Source organism: Stenella coeruleoalba (genome assembly GCF_951394435.1).
Source record: "Stenella coeruleoalba genome assembly, chromosome: 12".
NCBI lineage: Eukaryota > Metazoa > Chordata > Mammalia > Artiodactyla > Delphinidae > Stenella > Stenella coeruleoalba.
The window spans coordinates 73,038,649-73,060,786 of NC_137158.1; the positions used below are offsets into that span (position 1 = coordinate 73,038,649).

Below are 22,138 nucleotides of genomic sequence, written 5' to 3' on the forward strand. Positions count from 1 at the left end.
CCCACCAACAGTGCAAGAGGGTTCCCTTTCCTCTACACCCTCTCCAGCATTTGTTGTTTGTAAATTTTCTGGTGATGCCCATTCTGACTGGTGTGAGGTGATACCTCGTTGTAGTTTTGATTTGCCTTTCTCTAATAATTAGTGATGTTGAGTAGCTTTCCATATGCTTCTTGGCCATCTGTATGTCTTCTTTGGAGAAAAGTCTATTTAGGTCTTCTGCCCATTTTTGGATTGGGTTTTTTGTTTCTTTAATATTGAGCTGCATGAGTTGTTTATATATTTTGGAGATTAATCCTTTGTCAGTTGCTTCGTTTGCAAATATTTTCTCCCATTCTGAGGGTTGTCTTTTCATCTTGTTTATGGTTTCCTTTGCTGTGCAAAAGCTTTTAAGTTTCATTAGGTCCGATTTGTTTATTTTTGTTTTTATTTCCAGTACCCTAGGAGGTGGATCAAAAAAGATCTTGCTGTGATTTATGTCAAAGAGTGTTCTTCCTATGCTTTCCTCTAGGAGTTTTATATTGTCCGGTCTTACATTTAGGTCTTGAATCCATTTTGAGTTTATTTTTGTGTATGGTGTTAGGGAGTGTTCTAATTTTATTCTTATACATGTAGCTGTCTAGTTTTCCCAGCACCACTTATTGAAGAGACTGTCTTTTCTCCATTGTATATTCTTGCCTCCTTTATCAAAGATAAGGTGACCATAGGTGCGTGGGTTTATCTCTGGGCTTTCTATCCTTTTCCGCTGATCTATATTTCTGTTTTTGTGCCAGTACCATACTGTCTTGATTACTGTAGCTTTGTAGTGTAGTCTGAAGTCAGGGAGTCTGATTCGTTCAGCTCCGTTTGTTTCCCTCAAAACTGCTTTGGCTATTCGGGGTCTTTTGGGTCTCCATAGAAATTTTAAGATTTTTTGTTCTAGTTCTGTAAAAAATGCCATTGGTAAATTGATAGGGATTACATTAAATCTGTAGATTGCTTTGGGTAGTATAGTCATTTTCACAATATGAATTCGTCCAATGCAAGAACATGGTATATCTTTCCATCTGTTGGTATCATCTTTAATTTCTTTCATCAGTGTCTGATAGTTTTCTGCATACAGGTCTTTTGTCTCCCTAGGTAGGTTTATTCCTAGGTATTTTATTCTTTTTGTTGCTGTGGTAAATGGGAGTGTTTCCTTAATTTCTCTTTCAGATTTTTCATCATTAGTGTATAGGAATGCAAGAGATTTCTGGGTGTTCATTTTGTATCCTGCTACTTTACCAAATTCATTGATAAGCTATAGCAGTTTTCTGATAGCATCTTTAGGATTCTCTATGTATAGTATCATGTCATCTGCAGACAGTGACAGCTTTACTTATTCTTTTCCGATTTGGATTCCTTTTATTTCTTTTTCTTCTCTGATTGCCATTCGTAGGACTTCCAAAACTATGTTGAATAATAGTGGTGAGAGTGGATATCCTTGTCTTTTTCCTGATCTTAGAGGAAATGCTTTCAGTTTTTCACCATTGAGAATGATGTTTGCTGTGGGTTTGTCATATATGGCCTTTATTATGTTGAGGTAGGTTCCCTCTATGCCCACTTTCTGGAGAGTTTTTATCATAAATGGGTGTTGAATTTTGTCAAAAGCTTTTACTGCAGCTATTGAGATGATCATATGGTTTTTCTCCTTCAGTTTGTTAATATGGTGTATCACATTGATTGATTTGCCTGTATTGAAGAATCTGTGCATCCCTAGGATAAATCCCACTTGATCATGGTGTATGATCCTTTTGATGTGTTGTTGGATTGTGTTTGCTAGTAGTTTGTTGAAGATTTTTGTATCTGTATTCATCAGCGATATTGGTCTTTAATTTTCTTTCTTTGTAGTATCTTTGTCTGGTTTTGGTATCAGGGAAATGGTGGCCTCATAGAATGGGTTTGGGACTATTCCTTCCTCTGCAATTTTTTGGAAGAGTTTGAGAAGGATGGGTGTTAGCTCTTCTCTAAATGTTTGATTGAATTCACCTGTGAAACCATCTGGTCCTGGACTTTTGTTTGTTGGAGGATTTTTTATCACAGTTTCAATTTCATGACTTGTGATTGGTCTGTTGATATTTTCTATTTCTTCCTGGTTCAGTCTTGGAAAGTTACATCTTTCTAAGAATTTGTCCATTTCTTCTAGGTTGTCTATTTTATTGACATAGAGTTGCTTGTATTAGTCTCATAGGATGCTTTGTATTTGTGCGGTGTCTGTTGTAACTTCTCTTTTTTCATTTCTAATTTTATTGATTTGAGTCCTCTCCCCCTTTTTCTTGATGAGTCTGGCTAATGGTTTATCAATTTTGTTTTTCTTCTCAAAGAACCAGCTTTTAGTTTTATTGATCTTTGCTATTGTTTTCTCTGCTTCTATTTCATTTATTTCTGCTCTGATCTTTATGATTTCTTTCCTTCTGCTATCTTTGTGTTTTGTTTGTTCTTCTTTTCTACTTCCTTTGGATATAAGGTTAGATTTTTTTATTTGCCATGTTTCTTGTTTCTTGAGGTAGGCTTCTATAGCTATAAAGTTCCCTCTTAGAACTTCTCTTGCTTCATCCCGTCAGTTTTGGATCGTCATGTTTTTATTGTCATTTGTCTCTAGGTATTTTTTGATTTCCTCTTTGACTTCTTCAGTGATCTCTTGGTTATTTAGTAACGTATTATTTAGCCTCCATCTGTTTCTGTTTTTTACATTTTTTTTTCCCTGTAATTGATTTCTAATCTCATAGTGTTGTGGTCAGAAAATATGCTTGATATGATTTCAGTTTTCTTAAATTTACTGAAGCTTGATTTGTGACCCAAGATATGATCTATCCTGGAGAATATTCTGTGTGCACTTGTGAAGAAAGTGTAATCTGCTGTTTTTGAATGGAATATCTTATAAATACCAATTAAATCTCTCTGGTCTATTGTGTCATTTAAAGGTTTTTTTCCTTGTTAATTTTCTGCTTGGATGATCTGTCCATTGGTGTAAGTGAGGTACTAAAATCCCCCACTCTTATTGTGTTACTGTCAAATTCCTCTTTATACCTGTCAGCAGTTGCCTTATGTATTGAGGTGCTCCTGTGTTGGGTGCATATATATTTATAATTGTTATATCTTCTTGGATTGATCCCTGATCATTATGTAGTGTCCTTCCTTGTCTCTTGTAACATTCTTTATTTTAAAGTCTATTTATCTGATACGAGTGTTGCTACTCCAGCTTTCTTTTGATTTCCATTTGCATGGAATATCTTTTTCTGTCCCCTCACTTTCAGTTTGAATGTGTCCCTAGGTCGTAAGTGGGTCTCTTGTAGACAGCATATATATGGGTCTTGTTTTTGTATCCATTCAGCAAGCCTGTATCTTTTGGTTGGAGCATTTAATCCATTCATGTTCAAGGTAATTATCGATATTTATGTTCCTATGACCATTTTCTTAATTGTTTTGGGTTTGTTTCTGTAGGTCCTTTTCTTCTCTTTTGTTTCCCACTTAGAGAAGTTCCTTTAGCATTTGTTGTAGAGCTGGTTTGGTGGTGCTGAATTCTCTTTGCTTTTGCTTGTCTGTAAAGCTTTTGATTTCTCCATCGAATCTGAATGAGATCCTTGCTGGGTAATCTTGGTTGTAGGTTCTTCCCTATCATCACTTAAAGTGTATCATGCCATTCCCTTCGCTCTTGTAGAGTTTCTGCTGAGAAATCAGCTGTTAACCTTATGGCAGTTCCCTTGTATGTTATTTTTCGTTTTTCCCTTGCTGCTTTCAATAATTTTTCTTTGTCTTTATTTGTTGCCAATTTGATTACTATGTGTCTCGGCATGTTTCTCCTTGGGTTTATCCTGTATGGGACTCTGCGCTTCCTGGACTTGGTTGGCTATTTCCTTTCCCAAGTTATGGAAATTTTTGAGTATAATCTCTTCAAATATTTTTTCGGGTCCTTTCTCTCTCTCTTCTCCTTTTGGGACCCCTATAATGCGAATGTTTTTCCATTTAATGTGTCCCAGAGGTCTCTTGGGTTGTCTTCATTTCTTTTCATTCTTTTTTCTTTATTGTGTTCTGCAGCTGTGAATTCCACCATTCTGTCTTCCAGGTCACATATCCATTCTTCTGCCTCAGTTATTCTGCTATTGATTCCTTCTAGTGTAGTTTTCATTTCAGTTATTGTATTGTTCATCTCTGTTTGTTTGTTCTTTAATTCTTCTGTGTCTTTGTTAAACATTTCTTGCATCTTCTCGATCTTTGCCTCCAATCTTTTTCCGAGGTTTTGGATCATCTTCACTATCATTATTCTGAATTCTTTTTCTGGAAAGTTGCCTATCTCTACTTCATTTAGTTGTTTTTCTGGGGTTTTATCTTTTTCCTTAATCTGGTACATAGCCCTCTGCCTTTTCATCTTGTCTATCTTTCTGTGAATGTGGTTTTTGTTCCACAGGCTGCAGGATTGTAGTTCTTCTTGCTTCTGCTGTCTGCCCTCTAGTGGATGATGCTATCTAAGAGGCTTCTGCAAGTTGCCTGTTCAGAGGGGCTGGTGGTGGGTCGAGCTGGCTGTTGCTCTCTCATTGACTTTTCGATAGTCTAGGATTTTTTAAAAATGTTGCTATTAATTGTAATGTGAGTTGTTTTTTTTTAAGTTTTTGGCTGTGCTGTGCAGCATGTGGGATCTTAGTTCCTTGACCAAAGATCTAACTTGTGCCCCCTGCAGTGGAAGCATCGAGTCTTAACCCCTGGACCACCAGGGAAGTCCCATAATATGAGTTTCATGCAAAGAGGATAAAGAATTACTGAAGACATACAAATACAACTCTTTTAAAATATCCATATCAAGTAAGAAGTTTTTCTATGTATATATTATACTAACACTGATGGTACTTATTATAATTGGAATTATTTGTTAAAAGTATAAATTTTTATTTTAATTGGTTCCAATTTTATAACTAGAGAAATTTTCAAGTATTTGAGTGTTCAGTATTGACTAGCTACTTAATTTGGCTTACTTTCCTTGTAATTACAAAGTCAATACTTTCTTTTATCACATTTTTCTTTACTTCTTCATTAATTTAAATAGTTTCCACACGGATTCTTTTATTGTCCTATACATCTTCTGAAAAGTTAGGATTTATTTTATAGCGCATCACCAGTTTTATTTCAGAAACCCTAAAGTAGTTGTAGGCTTATATATTGGAATGATAGAATTAATTCAGTGAATTGTTTTATATTATATGTCTCTGGAAAACATGTCATCAAAGGTTTTTGCATATTTTAAAACTGTGCGACATATATAGTGGAAATATATCTCAGCTCCTGTCTGCTATTAGTGAACATGATATGATGCTTATTTAACTGCTTAGAAAACTTTGGACAGTGCTAACAAAAGTGGAAACTTTTGAGGGTGAGAAAAATAGCCTCTGATTTGCTTTCCTTACCATAATCATCGCTTCTGCGTTTAGTCATTACCCAAATATTATACACCTTTCTCTGAAGGTCTTTGCCCATTTGATATTAGATCTTAGATTTCTTCATCCCATTATTGATCTGAAATGTCTCCAGCTCTCGTGGGTAAGGGAAGAACATGCCCATGTGTTGCGTCAGGTAATTCCTATTATTGAAAAGCTGTGTTCAATCTAAAATGACCTTTTCTTGTATTTATTGTCGGGCTAGCTTTACAGCCCACATTAAATTGAAGCTTTTGTGCTAGGACTGAGAAGCGTGTGTTGTGTGGGGATGGGGCTCTCAGTGTTTGCTCATTACGACCCGCTATCCAGACAGCTGGCAGTGTGATCTGGGTGTTTGGCTAGGTGTTCATTGTTAAGTCAGCAGTGGAGGAAAGCCATTATGTCTTCATTTGCACCTTAAAGGAAGATGCACAAGTGATTACTAAGAAAAGTTCATCTGTAAAGAGGAACTCTTTGCGTTCATAATCAGAACTCACAGCATTGTTAGTACTTTTGAAGGTGTAAAACAAGAGTTTTTCAGGGGTGAGAGGAGCCAGCATGAACATTTGGACTTTTCCCAAAAATATATTTCATAATATTCAGCATTTTGTTTTATTTTAATTTCAGTGATCCTCTGTGATTGTACGTGTTTGTGATGACAAATTCATACTGTCTGTGGGATTTGGGCAAGACTTTGAAAAAGGACTGAAGATTATGTTAAGCTGTATTCAGGATTTTCTGGGAGGCCCGTGTCACATCACTCCAAGAAAATGCTCAAATAGTAAGAGATTAACTCCCTTAATTGTGTCGTATTTCCCCCATGTTGCTCTTTTTTAACCATCTATTGTTCATTCACTTACCTTTTCAAATTTTTATCTGCATTTAGAAGTTGAATTTTAAAACCTCTTTATTTAAGATAATAATAATAAATAATAATTTAAAAATTCCCCTATGATTAGGAAATGAACCTCTAAAATTCTACCACTAATTTCATGCTTGTCAGACTTATTCTGGTTTAAGTTACATGCACTTTTTTTTTTCCCCTAAACCAAAGAACACATTTGAAAAGTATGGATTATGTGATGAGAATGCCAGGTTTTACTAAGCGCAGTGACTTCTAGTCACTGGAAATAGTACAACGACCCACACAGTGAGGGTGGTGACCTAATAGTGGCCCCATTTAACTGTATTCTATGTGTAAATGAAGACCTTCTTTATACCCCCAAACATCGGTTGTATACATTCAAGTTCAGCCTGCCCAGAGGTGTTAAGCAGCTACACTGAATTTTTTCTTTCCACTTTCTCATCCTTCTCCTCTTCCATTCTCTTGTCATCTGAGTCTCATAAACCCCAGAACACTACCGTGGGAAACAGGGCAGCCTTCATGGGTGTTTGACTTGTAGCATTGCACATGACCGCACACTCAGAAGGGCCCCACGCTTGATTGAATGCTCTGCTGTCACCATCTTGAAATTCTTGGTAACGCTTGAACAAGGGGTCCTGCATTTGCATTTTGCACTGAGCCCCGCAAATTATGCAGCCTTTCCTGGGAGGGAAGGTATGAGGAACCGAGAAGCCCCTGAGTCCTTAGAGTCTCTCACTCCATCATTGTGAGTTTCATTTTGGAGTAGCTTAGTCACTGGCCTCTAGTGAGCAGTTTCCAAAAATATGCCAGTGAATATGTGAGAAGCACTCGCTGAAAATTGCAGGTTTCTCAGCCCAGACAAATGATCAGAGTCTCCAGGGATGGGGCCCTGGAATCTGCATTTTCATAGCCTTCCTGTGATTCTCAGTTCACTAAGGGGCTGACAGTCTCTGGTAAATCACACCTCTGATTCAACACACATCTTTCTGTTACTCCATATTGACTGATTCGAGACTAAAGGAGAGGAAACAAAAGAAGATAAATTCTATTACCTTCAGTACACTTTATGTTGCATTGGCAGGGCATAAAAATACTGGTTTGTTCTAAAGAAAGAACTCTCTCTGTTTGATTTGGCGGAGGATGGTGATATGTTCATTTGGGGTTAGGCTACTTTAAACTACTTTTTAGGCAGTTTTTATTTTAATCTATTTCTGCCACCACTGTTAGAGAATAGAATGTTTGGAGTAAGCGATTATGGGTGATCAAGCAGCCGTTTCAACCAAACTTTGCCCGTCAGTGACTTTGCAAAGATCCGTTACAATAAGATCATTGTATTAAAGTCAGTTGACCTAGCCATCAATCATTGTTTGGAATAGAACTTTGGCAGACACTGGAGTTTAGCGGTTAAGAGTCTGCCTTTTGGAAGCAGACAGGCTCCATTTGAATTCAGACCCATCACTTAACAGTGAGACCTTGAGCAATTCTTTAATTCTCCCCCCAAGTCTTAGTTGCTTTTTTAATTGATTAATAAGGATATTAATATACCCTATAGAGTTGTCATGAGGATTAAAGGAGATAATCCAAGTAAAATCCTAGTACACCATGCCTGGCACATAGTATGAGTTCAATAATATCACTGTGTACCCTAGTATGAGTTTAATAATATTACTATTATCAACTATTATGATAGTTGATCCTTGAACAACACTGGTTTGAACTATGCAGGTCTACTTGTACATGGATTTTTTTCAGTAAAAACATACTGCAGGGCTTCCCTGGTGGTGGTTGAGAGTCCGCCTGCCGATGCAGGGAACGCAGGTTCGTGCCCCAGTCCGGGAAGATCCCACATGCCGCGGAGCAGCTGGGCCCGTGAGCCATGGCCACTGAGCCTGTGCGTCCGGAGCCTGTGCTCCGCAACGGGAGAGGCCGCAACAGTGAGAGGCCTGCGTACCGCAAAAACAAACAAACAAACAAAAAACATACTGCAGACTCTGGGGAGGAGAAATCATGAATACGGAGGGCTGACAGCATGAGGGTTGGCGCCCCTAACCCCTACATTGTTCAAGGGTCAACTGTATTACTTTTTGAACTGTCAAGCAAAACTTAGAAATTAAGATCCACGAGAGCTAAATGTAAGGCCAGACACTGTAAAACTCTTAGAGGAAAACATAGGCAGAACACTGTATGACATAAATCACAGCAAGATCTTTCTTGACCCACCTCCTAGAGTAATGAAAATAGAAACAAAAATAAACAAGTGGGACCTAATGAAACTTAAAAGCTTTTGCACAGCGAAGGAAACCATAAACAAGATGAAAAGACAACCCTCAGAATGGGAGAAAATATTTGCAAATGAAGCAGCTGACAAGGGATTAATCTCCAAAATATACAAACAGCTCATACAGCTCAATATCGAAAAATCAAACAACACAATCAAAAAACGGGCAGAAGACCTAAATAGACTTTTCTCCAAAGAAGACATACAGATGGCCAAGAGGTGCATGAAAAGATGCTCAACATCACTAATCATTAGAGAGATGCAAATCTAAACTATGAGGTGCCACCTCACACCAGTCAGAATGGGCATCATCAAGAAATCTACAAACAACAAATGCTGGAGAGGGTATAGAGAAAAGGGGACCCTCTTACACTGTTGGTGGGAGTGTAAATTGATACAGCCACTATGGAGAACAGTATGGAGGTTCCTTAAAAAACTAAAAATAGAACTACCATATGACCCAGCAATCCCACTACTGGGCATATACCTAGAGAAAACCATAATTCAAAAAGACACATGCACCCATTGTTCATTGCAGCACTATTTACAATAGCCAGGTCATGGAAGCAATGTAAATGACCATCAACAGAGATGTGGATAGAGAAGATGTGATACATATATACAATGGAATATTAGCCATAAAAAGAACACAGTTGTGCCATTTGCACGTGGATGGACCTAGAGACTGTCATACAGAGTGAAGTAAGTCAGAAAGAGAAAAACAAATATCGTATCTTAACGCATATATATGGAACCTAGCAAAATGGTACAGATGAACGTATTTGCAAAGCAGAAATAGAGACGCAGACGTTGAGAGCAAATGTATGGACACCAAGCAGGGACGGGGTGGCATGGATTGGGAGATTGGGATTGACGTATGTAACTATGTAACTAGTATGTATGAAGTAGACAGCTGGTGAGGGCCTGATGTATAGTACGGGGGGAAAGAAAAAGTACAGTCTGTTTGTAGGACATAAACTAAGGTAACCTTAAAAATGCATTCCAATGTATGTTAGGTGCAGACAATTACTGTTTGATTCCACTTATACCAGGTACCTAGAACAGTCAAATTCATAGAGTCAGAAAGTACATTGGTAGATGCCAGGGGCCAGGGGGTGGGATTCAGGTGGGGAGGAGAAATGGGGGTTAGTGTTGAATGGGGACAGAGTTTCAGTTTAGGAAGGTGGAAAATTGGTGGATGGATGATGGTGAGAACTGCACAACAATGTGAGTGTACTTAGTGCCACTGAACTGTCCAGTTAAATATGGTTAAAATAGTATGTTTTATATTATGTGACTTTTGCCACAATAAAGAAAAGACATTAAAAGAAAAAGAAATTAGGATCCGTGAAAACGTAGGCACTGAAGCCAAATTGAAATCCTATAGTCAAATACATTTCAGGTATAATAGATGATTCTTCGATATTTTGCCATAGTGATGCACATGATAAACTCATTAATTCAACCTTACAACAGAGATACCAACTTCAAATTAGCAGGCAGGCATGCATGCAAGCATGAAGGTACAGGTGGTTATATATAGGAAAGAGAGGAATACAACGTCAAAATGGATTTGGCACATTTAACAAGTGTGACAATTAATTTTATGTGCCAACTTGGCTTGGCTTTGGTGCAGGCTTGCTTGGTTAAATACCCGTCTAGGTGTTGATGTGAAGGTAGTTTTTAGATGGGATTAGCATTTAATCAGTAGACTTTGAGTAAAGCAGGTTACCCTCCATAATGTGAACGGGCCTCATGCGATCAGCAATCAGTTGAAGTCCTTACGAGAAAAGACTGCAGTCCCCTGAGAAAGACGTCTCCCCGCAGACTGCTTTTGGACTCAAGATTGCAACATACACTCTTCTCTGGTCTCCTGCCTGCCAGCCTGTCCTACAGATTCCGGAGTTGCCAGTCTTTATAATAGCATGAGCTTATTCCTTAAAATAAATGTCAAAATCTCAATCTCTCTCTTTCTGTCTCTCTACATATATATAAAACAGTTGGTTCTATTGCTCTGGAGGACCCTAATAAAAGTGTAATTAATTTTTACATTTTTATTATCATACAGTATCAGTGAGACACAAATATCCAACTGAGTGTTTGTCTCACAAAGTATTTTGGAAGGGAATTATTTTAAGGAAGGGCTTGGGTACTGAATCTTTTCTGTGACATCAGATGAAGCCACTTCCCTGTAACGGAAATTAAAAGAGTTGCAGATCAACAAAGAATATGTCCAGCCATTACCCATGTTTGAAATCGGGACTCTTATCACTGTTTAGTGCTTACCTGTATGCATTGCTCTGCCCTCCATGCTGTGCTGAAGAAGCTGTGAATTTCACAACTGCTCCTGGGCAAGCAATATTGATACAGAATTTTGTTTTTCCATAAAATGGCTCAGCTGGGGTAATTATTTATCTGAACAGGCTGATGTCTTGAGCTTAGTGCCTTTGGATTTCTGCGAGACCAGAGATGGGCATGATTGACAGATAGCTGAAACTCTGTCACCTGGGTAAAACCCTGCTGGTAATGAAGCATTCATACTCAGACCTCACCTTTCTGGACCTGCCAGGCTGCATTTGCTGGCAGCAACTCTGAAAGCTTTCCATGGGAAAATGATGTTTCAAAGGTGCCAATTATAGCACATACGTATTTCACCTTGAGAATTTCAATTGGCAAAGATAATATCATGGGTTGCCCTTAGAGTTTTGATGGGAGGTTCATTTGTACTTAGAGATCTGATCGAAATGCGGTTATTAACAGAGGCTTTGGAAAACAGTGCACAAAAAGCAATAGGGGATTGTTTTTTAAAGCATGTCCTAAAGGACCATTTACCAGCAAGCTCTCAGCTAATGTTTAAACAATCATGGTGTGCAGATAAGCATGTTCTCCTAGAAACCAACTGTATTGTGCCTCCCCGATGGAACATCGTATGTAAATATAAATTAGCTTGTTCTAACCCATGGTGCTGGACACCTAGAGGTGGTTTCTTTCCTTTTGCACAACACAGGAGTGGATGGGAAGGAACACGGAAATTCCTCTCATCTCAGGTTTGTCTAGCTACTCCTTACCGCCTTCCTCCTCCTGCTTCTTCCTAGGGCAGCTCTTAGGCAAAATGATAAAGGAGGAAACTAACATGGGTAATAAAATTAATGCTTATAGAATGTTTACTGTGGACCAAGTGCTTTACATGTGTTATTTTCTTTAGTCCTTACAAAAATCCTGTAAAGTGTAGATTGATGAGGAAGCATTTTTATATCTATCTTCTCTGGAAGGCACTGAGGTTCTGAGATGTCAAATAATCAGTCCAAGGTTATCTAGATAGGTAAAGTCCCAGTATCTGTCTCTTTCCATTTATTTACATATATGTTTTCTTTTCCTGCAAGTACAAGTAAGTCTGTCTCTCCCTCTCTCTGTTTTTCTGTCCCTCCCTCTCTCTGTCTATCTTTCACACACACACACAGACACACACACACACACACACACACACACACACACACACACACACACGCCCTGCCCCTTCTGTTCTTCCAGACTTCTGTTGTACTGGGTGAAAACATCTGATAAACTCATTCTATTCAATTGGTAGACTTAATATACTGTGCCTTCCCTAAGCATTTTAATATAGTAGGTCAGAAAGAGGATGGCGCTTAGTAGAAAGGATTGCTTTGTAAATGGATGTTCAAAATCTGTAGAGAATGTGGCTTTGGGCTGGAGGCTTTCTTTGAATGCCTCAGATAATCCCACTTAGGAACCCCGCTACATCTGGCTGGGCTCCCCTGTGGTTTACCTGTGGTTCCTCTCCCAGACGCAGACGGCTTTCTCCTTAGCGTCTCTTTACTGCCTCTCAGACTTAACATCTTACATACTTTACAACATCCCACCAGTTAGACAAGTACTTTTGTTTGTTTGTTTGTTTGTTTGCGGTACGGGGGCCTCTCACTGTTGTGGCCTCTCCCGTTGCGGAGCACAGGCTCCGGACGCGCAGGCTCAGTGGCCATGGCTCACGGCCCCAGCTGCTCCGCGGCACGTGGGATCTTCCCGGACCGGGGCACGAACCTGTGTCCCCTGCATCGGCAGGCAGACTCTCAACCACTGCGCCACCAGGGAAGCCCAAACAAGTACTTTTTTGAAGGCACTTCTAGTATAGGAATCAAAATGTTGGTTCAATTCCTTGTGTAATGATACTCGATTTCTGAAAAACATTTCTGATTTTAAAATAACCCTTAACTTCACATCCTTCTCATTGTCAAAGGCTTCTTCCTTCACCAGGGGTCTTTATTTGCAGGCCTGAATACATTGGACACTGAACTGGATTTAAGCTCCCTTTTTAACGTTTCCTTAAGCAGTTTGACACAAGTTTTAGATGAACCGAGTCAGATATCCACCTGCCATAGCAAATAGGATGATAAGCACCCTCTTCCGTATGGATGACCCCATTCTACCATCACAACCCAGGAGTGGCCGTAACGAGCAACAGAACCCTTTGCATAGTTATTTTCAGAAATGACAGCTCAGTGGCAATTATGGGAGAACCAAGATCTTCGTTTTTGGCAGGAGCCCTTAGCATTCAGAGGGAGAGTGATAAGCAGCCCAGCAGGGCAAGGCATTTCATTATCTGGGGGTAACATTGGCAGCTAAGTCACTCCAGCAGGTTCATTTAGATGCTGCCTCCATCAAAATTAAGCTTTCTCAAGGCCCACGGCAAGGCTCCCTGGGGCAGAGGTAGGTAAGTGGTACATCAGATCCTCACGTTCTTCAGTGGCCTTGTCACATCTTCCCTGGGGACACGATGCAGCATCCCGCAGCATCAAGAATCCAAAGCCGCCTCCCTACCTGTCATCTCCCTGCGCCTCCACACTATAGAGGTGGCCCTCTAGCACCTGATCTTCAGAGCAAAGCGTCGGCTCTGACTCCCGCTTGTCAGAGACTCAAACCACCTGAGCTCTTTTCCTACAGCAATGCACAGTAGCTGCTGGCTGTGCTCTGCATCTCAATTCGGAAATGTCTGTTCCCATCAAATCCTAGCAGAGAGCAGCAGCTCCTGGGATCTGCCGAACATCAGCCCCTCAGGAATTTCTCGGTTTCATCGAGTCTGACCACTAGAAGGTTACATACTTGGAATGTGTAACTCCAGCTTCCCACAGCCGTGTCTTCACAGAGCTGCGAATTTAACATGATGCCCTTGGCTTTGGTCTGGGGTCGATCTGAGAAAGGAGCACATAAAGAATTCTACTGCATTTCCCAGAGCTGCTCTAACTAACGCTGGCCAGCGCCCCAGAGAAATCAGGAGAAAATCCTCCGAAGAGTTAGGTCATCATTGCAGAGAGTTTTTCTTCTGATGAAAGGGGATGCTTCTGTTCGTATGATATTAACAGCTCTTTAACGCATCATGTTTCCTTTTTGCCTAAGCTGCCAAGAGCCCCCAGGGATAAATTGCTGTCTCAGTTGCAGAGGCTTTCTTTACTTAAGCTTGGGATATAATTGTCCCGCTCTCTATCCCCTTTCAGCACTCGGCATTTCCTTGACATGAAGCTACACGTTATCATGTTTCTCTCACCACCATACCCCTAAATAGCTATTTGTTACCCTTATTTTATAGATGAGGAAAATAAGGAAGTGGGGGATGAAGTGACTTGCCCCAGTCAAAAAAGTCCCTTTGGGAGCTTTGTTGGTTATAAGCAGTAAACAAGGGAGTGGAAAAAAGGCAGTGAGTAGTCACAGTACAGGCTCTGAGTCTAAGTAACAGCTCCTGTGGTGGTGGTAGTTAGGTGACACTGGCAGCCACTCATTCTGTTAACACGGCACTTGCTCAGCAAACCAGACGCTCTCATGTCAGGAAAGCCATTATGGTGGACCTGCCAGTCTGAAGGCTAAGAAAAATGTTTACAATAAAAACTTAACATAGAATTCAAGCATCCACATTAAAAGATAGAGATCTTGTGTATACATGTTTCGCCCTATTATTAGGCAACAAAATTTAGAGGACAACTAATTGTAATTTAAGTAATTTGTTTAATACAGTACCTAAAATTTCTGTCAGATAAGCATTTCCTGAGAAGATCAAAATATATGGTTATTTTACTTTTTCCCATTTGGATCTCTTTCAATTTCTGCAGTTTATTAGCTTGGTTCAGTGTCTTTGAGCATTAGTCAACATTTACAATGTAGGTTTTTATGATTCTGGGAGAAGCAATTGCTTCCAAGGGAGAAAACATTCTGTAAATTACATGTAAATGTTTTCACTTGGATGAGTTCTTTTGCATCTGTGCAGAGGATCATTTTAATTTACACAAGAATGAAGGTTTTCCGTGATTGAATGTAGTATGCATGCTTGTGTATCTAATTTCCACTGCATTTATACAGGAGTCTAGCAGACACAAGGGGCATTTTGTTATAATGTAAGTGCTACTTAAAAATAAAATAAAATTATAATAAAAAGCCAAGGATTAGTGTGGCATTTCTAATTTATCTCAGAGCTGTCCCTCAGAGTGGGTTGGAGCAGGCCTGAGTCATGTAATTTGGCATTATGATGCTTTAAAGATACAGGCCATAACGACTTCATCACAGGAACAAAACAGATGAGAATCTCAGAAATGTGATTGACAGAAAGCATCAAACCATCTCCCCTTGCCTCACAGTTACACATTTTGGAGTACAGGGGATTCTTCGTACGTAGAAACTGTGCTACAAATCACTCCTCTTGCTTTTTTTCTTAATCTCTGAGATTATATAACCTTTTGTAAAAAATTGAGTAATTGAAAATCCAAATGATAATGAATGTATCAGTTAATTCGGCTTCTTCTCTGTGCTATTAAAACATTTCAGAGAAATAATAGCTTCTCGTCTGTTTATTGACAGTGAAAAGGATGTGACATTTTGACAGGAATCAGTTTCTAGGGTGAAGACAAATGTGCAGGTTTTGATGTCCTAATTTTATTGCTGCATCACTGCAAATGTAATAATAAAGGCCACTGAAATGTGGAAATGGGTGTGAATATTTGCCTTTTCCCATTTCAGACCCATAGGACTTCTTTCCTGTTTATCTTATTAAATCTGCATTATTAAATGCCCTAATTTAATGCAAGGTTATTGCTTAAGAGTTCAAATGCATACATACCAGCCAGTTCTAAGGTTTTTTGTTTTTTTTTTGTGGTACGCGGGCCTCTCACTGTTGTGGCCTCTCCCGCTGCGGAGCACAGGCTCCGGACGTGCAGGAGCAGCGGCCATGGCTCACGGGCCCAGCCGCTCCGCGGCATGTGGGATCTTCCCGGACCGGGGCACGAACCCGTGTCCCCTGCATCGGCAGGCGGACTCTCAACCACTGCGCCACCAGGGAAGCCCCTAAGTTTTTTTTGTCTCAGAGCTGCTCCTCCTTTATGACTCCTTTGTTAGATACAATTAAATTTTTAGCATTGTTTTTCTACATTCATTTTTTTCCCCAGTCATTTCTTCCCTTTGGCCATCTTGGGAAATAAAGTGGTGGAATTTCCCCTGACTTACAACAGAGAGAAAAGATGGTCTGAAGGAGTACGGGCACTATGCCCAGGATTAGTGTTGGCAGAGAGAGCTGATAGCTTACCGTCTCCAGGGACGGCCAGCACATTTAAGCAGGTGTGGTCCCAGGTGGAGTAGAAACCAGTGGCCGTGTGATATGTTTTTCTTACATCCAGCAAGATGCCTCCTTCTGACTTGCTTTGCTGTGGAACAGGTAGAGAGCAAAGGCTAGCCTCAGGTGGGTTTCCCAGCACACCTGCAGTTGCAGTATCTTTGGAAAGGACTTGTGATTTAAAGTTTTGAAATCCAGGTGCCCCAATCTCTGACCTTCCAGTTAGTTACTCGCCTGTAGGGTCATAATATCTCCCATAATTAATAAAATCCATTTATCACAAACAGTTTTAAACTAATTTCAAGCTCCCTAAAGCTCAGGTAATTAATTGTTGAATGTGCATATGGGGTGTTGCTATGAAGTCATTCACTTTGAAATAGAAGTAAAGTGTATTAGATAAATAAAAAAAACTTTCAACCTCCTGTTTTCTTCATAATATAGTTGGCTTTTGTTGGCCCACCTTATCTCCATTTAATTGTTTTATATTAGATGTGCTAATTATACAAACATTAATGTTTGATCTAATTCCATTTAATTCTTCAGTATTCAGGGTTATCTGCCATATATTGAATTGAACAACACCTAAATATGACTCTGTGACGTAACTGCCACAATATTTGCACCACTGGGGAGTTGTCCTCTTGGGAAGAAATAGAAACCTTAAACAATTTATTCACCATAGCTTTAGTTAATAACAGAATAGGAGCTACTTCTATCTTGATGCTGCTACTAATTTTGCTTTCAAACCAGGATCCAGTCTTTAAGACTTAGAAAACTTTAAATAACCTTTTTTTAAAAAGCTTTAGGAATCATGTATTGAACCAATTAACTCCATAAGTCTGCATATCAATATATTCCTTCCTAAAAGTCCTCTGCACTGCCAAGATTACCTTTGTCTCTCAAGTGGATTGTAAGGCATCCTATAGGATTGTAAGGCATCCTATCTATTGTTATATAAACCTGGTAAATCTGAAGTAAATTCAGATACACGTTCAAAGTTTTACAGCCTTCACTTAGTAGCAAATTTCATCATCTAAATTTGACCCAACCCTTTTTTCTAAAATAATAAGATAAGGCTGGATCAAGATAGTGGCTGCAACAAAATACTTTGCTTTTCCTTTTACCCCAAGCTTCTTGAAATAACAAAATAAAATTTGTATGAATTAAACTTTCTGGTAAACAAGAAAAGTACAACATGAGGGAACCAGAAATTCTGAGGAACTATGAAAATTTTAAAAAGCAACAGGATCAGATCCACGGGGAAAGGAGATTGTAAAAAAGCAAAGCAAAACAAGTCAACACTGCTCAGATTAAATATGAGAGATGACTACCACTGGGGCATTAATTTTACAGGGACACTCGAAGCTCAAGAACAATGAACACAAGTAGCGGTGAAGCACCTTTGAGCGATGCTCATGGTGATTGTACAGCTACTGTATTGGGGCTGCCTGGCCAGCAAGCCGTTTTTCTTCCTTGTTTTTTTTTGTTGCACTGTGGGCAGCAAAAAAGCTTAGATGGTTTCGTGGGAAAATTCTACTGCACGTTTAAAGAACATATACTTCCTACGTTACATACATAATTCCAAAGAAGAGAAACTATTAGGAAGCTTTCCAATTCCTTCTTTAATGCTAGCATGACAGAATAAAGTGCCATAAAATAAAAATAAAGCTGTAGTTCAAGCTCATTTTTGAATTTAGATATGATCATCCTAAATAAAATACTTGCAAATCAAATCCACCAATGTATTAAAAAGGGTATTTCTCAGGAACACAGGGATGAGTCATCATTGATTACTCACTATGTTATAATGTATTGGAAATAGTATCACCACCTTAACAGATTTTAAAACTTAAATCCATATGTTCATCACTGTGGCTGCCAAAATTGCATTTGATGTAATTCAAATTCTGAGCAAAGCAATGAAATGAGAAAGAGTCACACAACCACCCGCCCAAACCCAAAATATCCCTCAAAGCACACTCAGAGAAGAAGGAAAAAAAAAAAAACTTTATACTGTAAAGTGCATCTAATCAAAAGCAAAGGCAAATTTTGAAGAATTTTCCATCAAAGTTACTAAGAAAGGAATGCCTGTGTGGCTCACAGCCTCCAGTGTGACCTTCCCCCTCCTGGTGTTCATACCTTTGTGTAATTCCCCTCCCTTAGAGTGTGGGCAGGACCTGAGACTCGCTTCTAATCAACAGGATATGGCATAGTGGACAATGTCGCTCCATGATTTTGTAATGTTACACGGCAGAGTGGTGAGATGTCATGCTTGGATTACATTATGTTATATAAAGCTCCATCTTGCTAGAAGATTCATTCTCTTTCCCTCTTCAACTGCCCTTGAAGAAGCAAGCTGCCACACTGTAAACTGCCTACGGAAAGGACCACGTGACAGGGAACTGTGGGTTGCATCTAGGAGCTGAGGAAGCCTCTAGCCAATAGTCAGCAAAAAATTCTAAAGCTCTCAGCCCTCTAGCTACAAGGAAATAAATTCTGCCAACAACTTGAGTGAGCTTGGAAGTAGATTCTTCTCCAGCTGAGCCACCAGATGAGAATGCATACATAACCATAAGCAGTATCTGAGTTTCAGTTTTTCTGCATCCTCACGAGCACTAGATATGATTGGTCATTTTAATTGTAACCATTCTGTTATGCAAGCAGTAATACCTCATTGTGATTTTAATTTGTATATCCCTAATGACTAATGATGTTGACCATTTTTTCATGTACTTATTATCCATCCATAGGTTTTCACTGGTGATGTGTCTGTTCAAACTCTTTTGCCCATTTTATGTGATATTATTTGTTTTCTTATTACCAACTTTTGAGAGCTTTTATATACTTATAATTAAGTTCTTTATCCACTATGTGTCTCGCAAATGTTATTCCTGTCTGGGGGTTGTCTTTTCATTATCTTACTCGGGTATTTCAAAGAGCAGAAGTTCTTAATTTTGGTGAAGTTCAATTTATAATTTTGTTTCTCTTATGGATATGCTTTTGGCATTGTATCTAGAAAATCTTTGCCTTAACCAAAGTCACATAGATTTTCTCCAGTAATCTTCATTCATTTGTGTAGATCCCAGTTTCATTTTTCTTTCTGCTTGAAGAGCTTAAAATGTTTGGTATTGCAGAACTGTTGGTGATGAGTTCTTTCCATTTGTGTATATCTAGAAACATTTTCATTGAACCTTAATTTCAAAAGATATTTTCATCAAATGAAGAATTCTAGGCTGATGGTATTATTCTTTCAATACTTTTTAAATTGATGCCGCACTGTCTCTTAGCTTGCATTGTTTCTGATGAGAAATCTGCTGTCATCCTTATCTTTGTTTCTCAGTATGTAATATGTTTTTTCTCTGCTTTTAAGATTTTCTTCTTATCACTGCTTTTAAGCAATTTAGTTATGATGTGCCTTAGTGTAGTTTTCATATTTCTTGTGCATGTGGTTTTTCCCTTGGATCTGTGGTCCCTGCAACTGTAAATGTTTTCATCAAATTTGAAAGATTTTGGCCATTTTTTCATATTTGTTTTGGTTCCTTCAACCTCTCTTCTCCTTTGTGTATGCCAGTTACGTGTATATTTGCTCACTTGAAGTTGTCCTCAATTCACTGATGCTGTATTTTTTTTTTTACCAGTCATTTTCACCATTTAATTTTGAACAGTTTCTATTGCTGTGTTTTCATGTTCACTATTTTTTTTATCATTGTTGGCAATGTCTAATCTGCCATTAATCTCATCTGCTGTATTTTTACCTTGCCCTTATGTTTTTCATCTTGAGAAGTTTTAGTTGGGTCCTTTCAACATCCTTCATGCCTCTACTTAACATGTTCAGTCGTCACATGTTCAGTCTCTAGCTTCTCAAACATATGGAACACAGTTTTAGCAACTGCTTCAATGTCTTATTGTACTAATTCTAAAATCTGTGTTGTTTCTGGGTCAGTTTTGATTGGTTGATTGATCTTCTCCTCATTAAGTGTTGTACTTTCCTGCTTCTTTGCAGGCTGTGTAATTTATTATTAAATGCTAAACATTTTGCATTTTACCTTATTGGTTGCTAGATTTTTGTATTCCTAGAAATATTCTTGAGCTTTGCTCTGCAATGTGGCTAAGTTACTTGGAAACGCGTTGATCCCTTTAGATCTTTACTGTGGCAAGACACTTCTTTGGTCCTAATCAGTGCTCCCGAACTATGAGGTTTTCTAATCTAGCTGTTGGAGACACACTACTCTCAGCCCTGTGTGGGCTCTGGGCACTGCTCACTCTAATCCTTTGGGTTGGTTCTTTCCTTGGCCTCAGGTAGTTTCCTCACACACATGCATTGATCAGTACTCAACTGAATTCTCACAGGGAACAGGCTGCAGATCCCTGGAGGTCTCTCTCTGTGCTGCTCTTCCCTCTCTGATATGCTGCCCTCCCTGGACTCCCAACTCTGTCACCTCAACTCAGAAGCACTGCCAGCTTCTGCCTGGGTTCCCCTTCTCTGCACCATGCCTAGAAACTCTCTCCAGGTACTCAGCTGGGACAGTCATGATATGATTACTTTTGGTAATATAATTAAAAAAAAATTTTTCTGGACCAGGAAAAAAAACACCATAGGCAAATATAAAGGGCAAATGTGAGATTGAGGAAAAATATTTCTTACATGTGTAGCAGAAAGAAGATTAATATTAAAAATATACAAAATATAAATCAATAAGAAAAAATAATCCAAGAGTATAATGGTCAAATTTACAGGAGATGGAGCCAAATATGTATAGCTAAAATACATATAAACTTCTACTTGATCTACTTAATCACGAAGGCAATGTAAATGAGGTGTAATTTTTTAAATTATCTGATAGTAAATAATAAAAAGATCAATGAATTTTGGCATTGGCACTGGTGCATGGAAATAGAGGCTCACGGAGACAACGGAGAGTAGTATACATTTGGATGTTCTTTTTGGATGGAATTTAAGCAATCTTTATTAAAAGATTAGGTACACATGCTCTTCGACTCAACGATTCCAATTCTAGCAGCCTGTCCTGTATTTATACTACTTGCATATGTGCATAACATTTTTCAAAGAAGGATTCACTAAAAATAAAACTGGAAACAACCTAAATGACCATCCTTTGACAATGGTACAATACACTATTGTACCATATTGTAGAAAACTATAGAGCTACTAGAAAGAATGTGGTATCCCTATATGATTTGACAGATGACTATTTCTAAAGATATTATTAAATGAAAAAAGTACAGAGTAATACATATAGTAAGATCCCATTTATTTTCAAAAATATAACATATAAATAACCTTATGTTCTCTTCTATGAGTATATATTCTTAAGAAAATGTAAAAGCAGTTTTTTAAAAAATGGAAGGCTATGAATTTAATGCTCAGTCATGATTACCTCTGGGAATGGGGGGAGCTGGTTAAAGGGCGACATTCATACTCTCTACAACTTCTGTATCGCTCATATTCTGGCAACAAGTAATCTATGTATTATTTGTGTAATTATAAAATTAGAACATGGGGAAAACTGAATGCCAAAGTAAAGGAGAGAAAAAGAAAGTAAAAAAGAATGAAAAGAAGGAGAAATGCAGTTTTTTTTCTTACACTTTCATTTTATTAATTTAGTTTTGCTTAAGCATGGACCAAGGTGGAGCTGATATTACAACCTCAGAGATGTTTTCCTGCACTCAGCAATTTTTTTGTACATGGGTCAAATTCTCTTCCACAAATCCATCTATGATCTCTGAATGATTCAGGGCTGTATATCACCTTTCTCCGTACTTGTTTACATTTTCACTCTCAAAGTCACGCCTTAAATTGTATATCTTGAGTATTAACACTCAAATTATAAGTTTCCCCGCCAAAATGAGCATAGCATTGCAGTTAAGACTAAGGGATTTAGGGTCAGATTATCTGGATTCAAGGGAAAATGCCGTTTTGAGATTTATAACTGACTGGTAGAGGT

The 22,138-nt window shown here is 38.7% G+C and overlaps 1 long non-coding RNA gene across 1 annotated transcript in view; it reads left to right on the forward strand.

The window, feature by feature from the left end:
• Positions 1 to 22,138, forward strand: part of LOC307195658 — a 119,972-nt gene that overhangs the window by 47,140 nt on the left and 50,694 nt on the right. The window contains exons 2-3 of the long non-coding RNA XR_013830905.1: positions 4,694 to 4,815; positions 6,051 to 6,204. This is a non-coding gene — a long non-coding RNA (uncharacterized lncRNA). The remainder of the gene's footprint in view (positions 1 to 4,693; positions 4,816 to 6,050; positions 6,205 to 22,138) is intronic.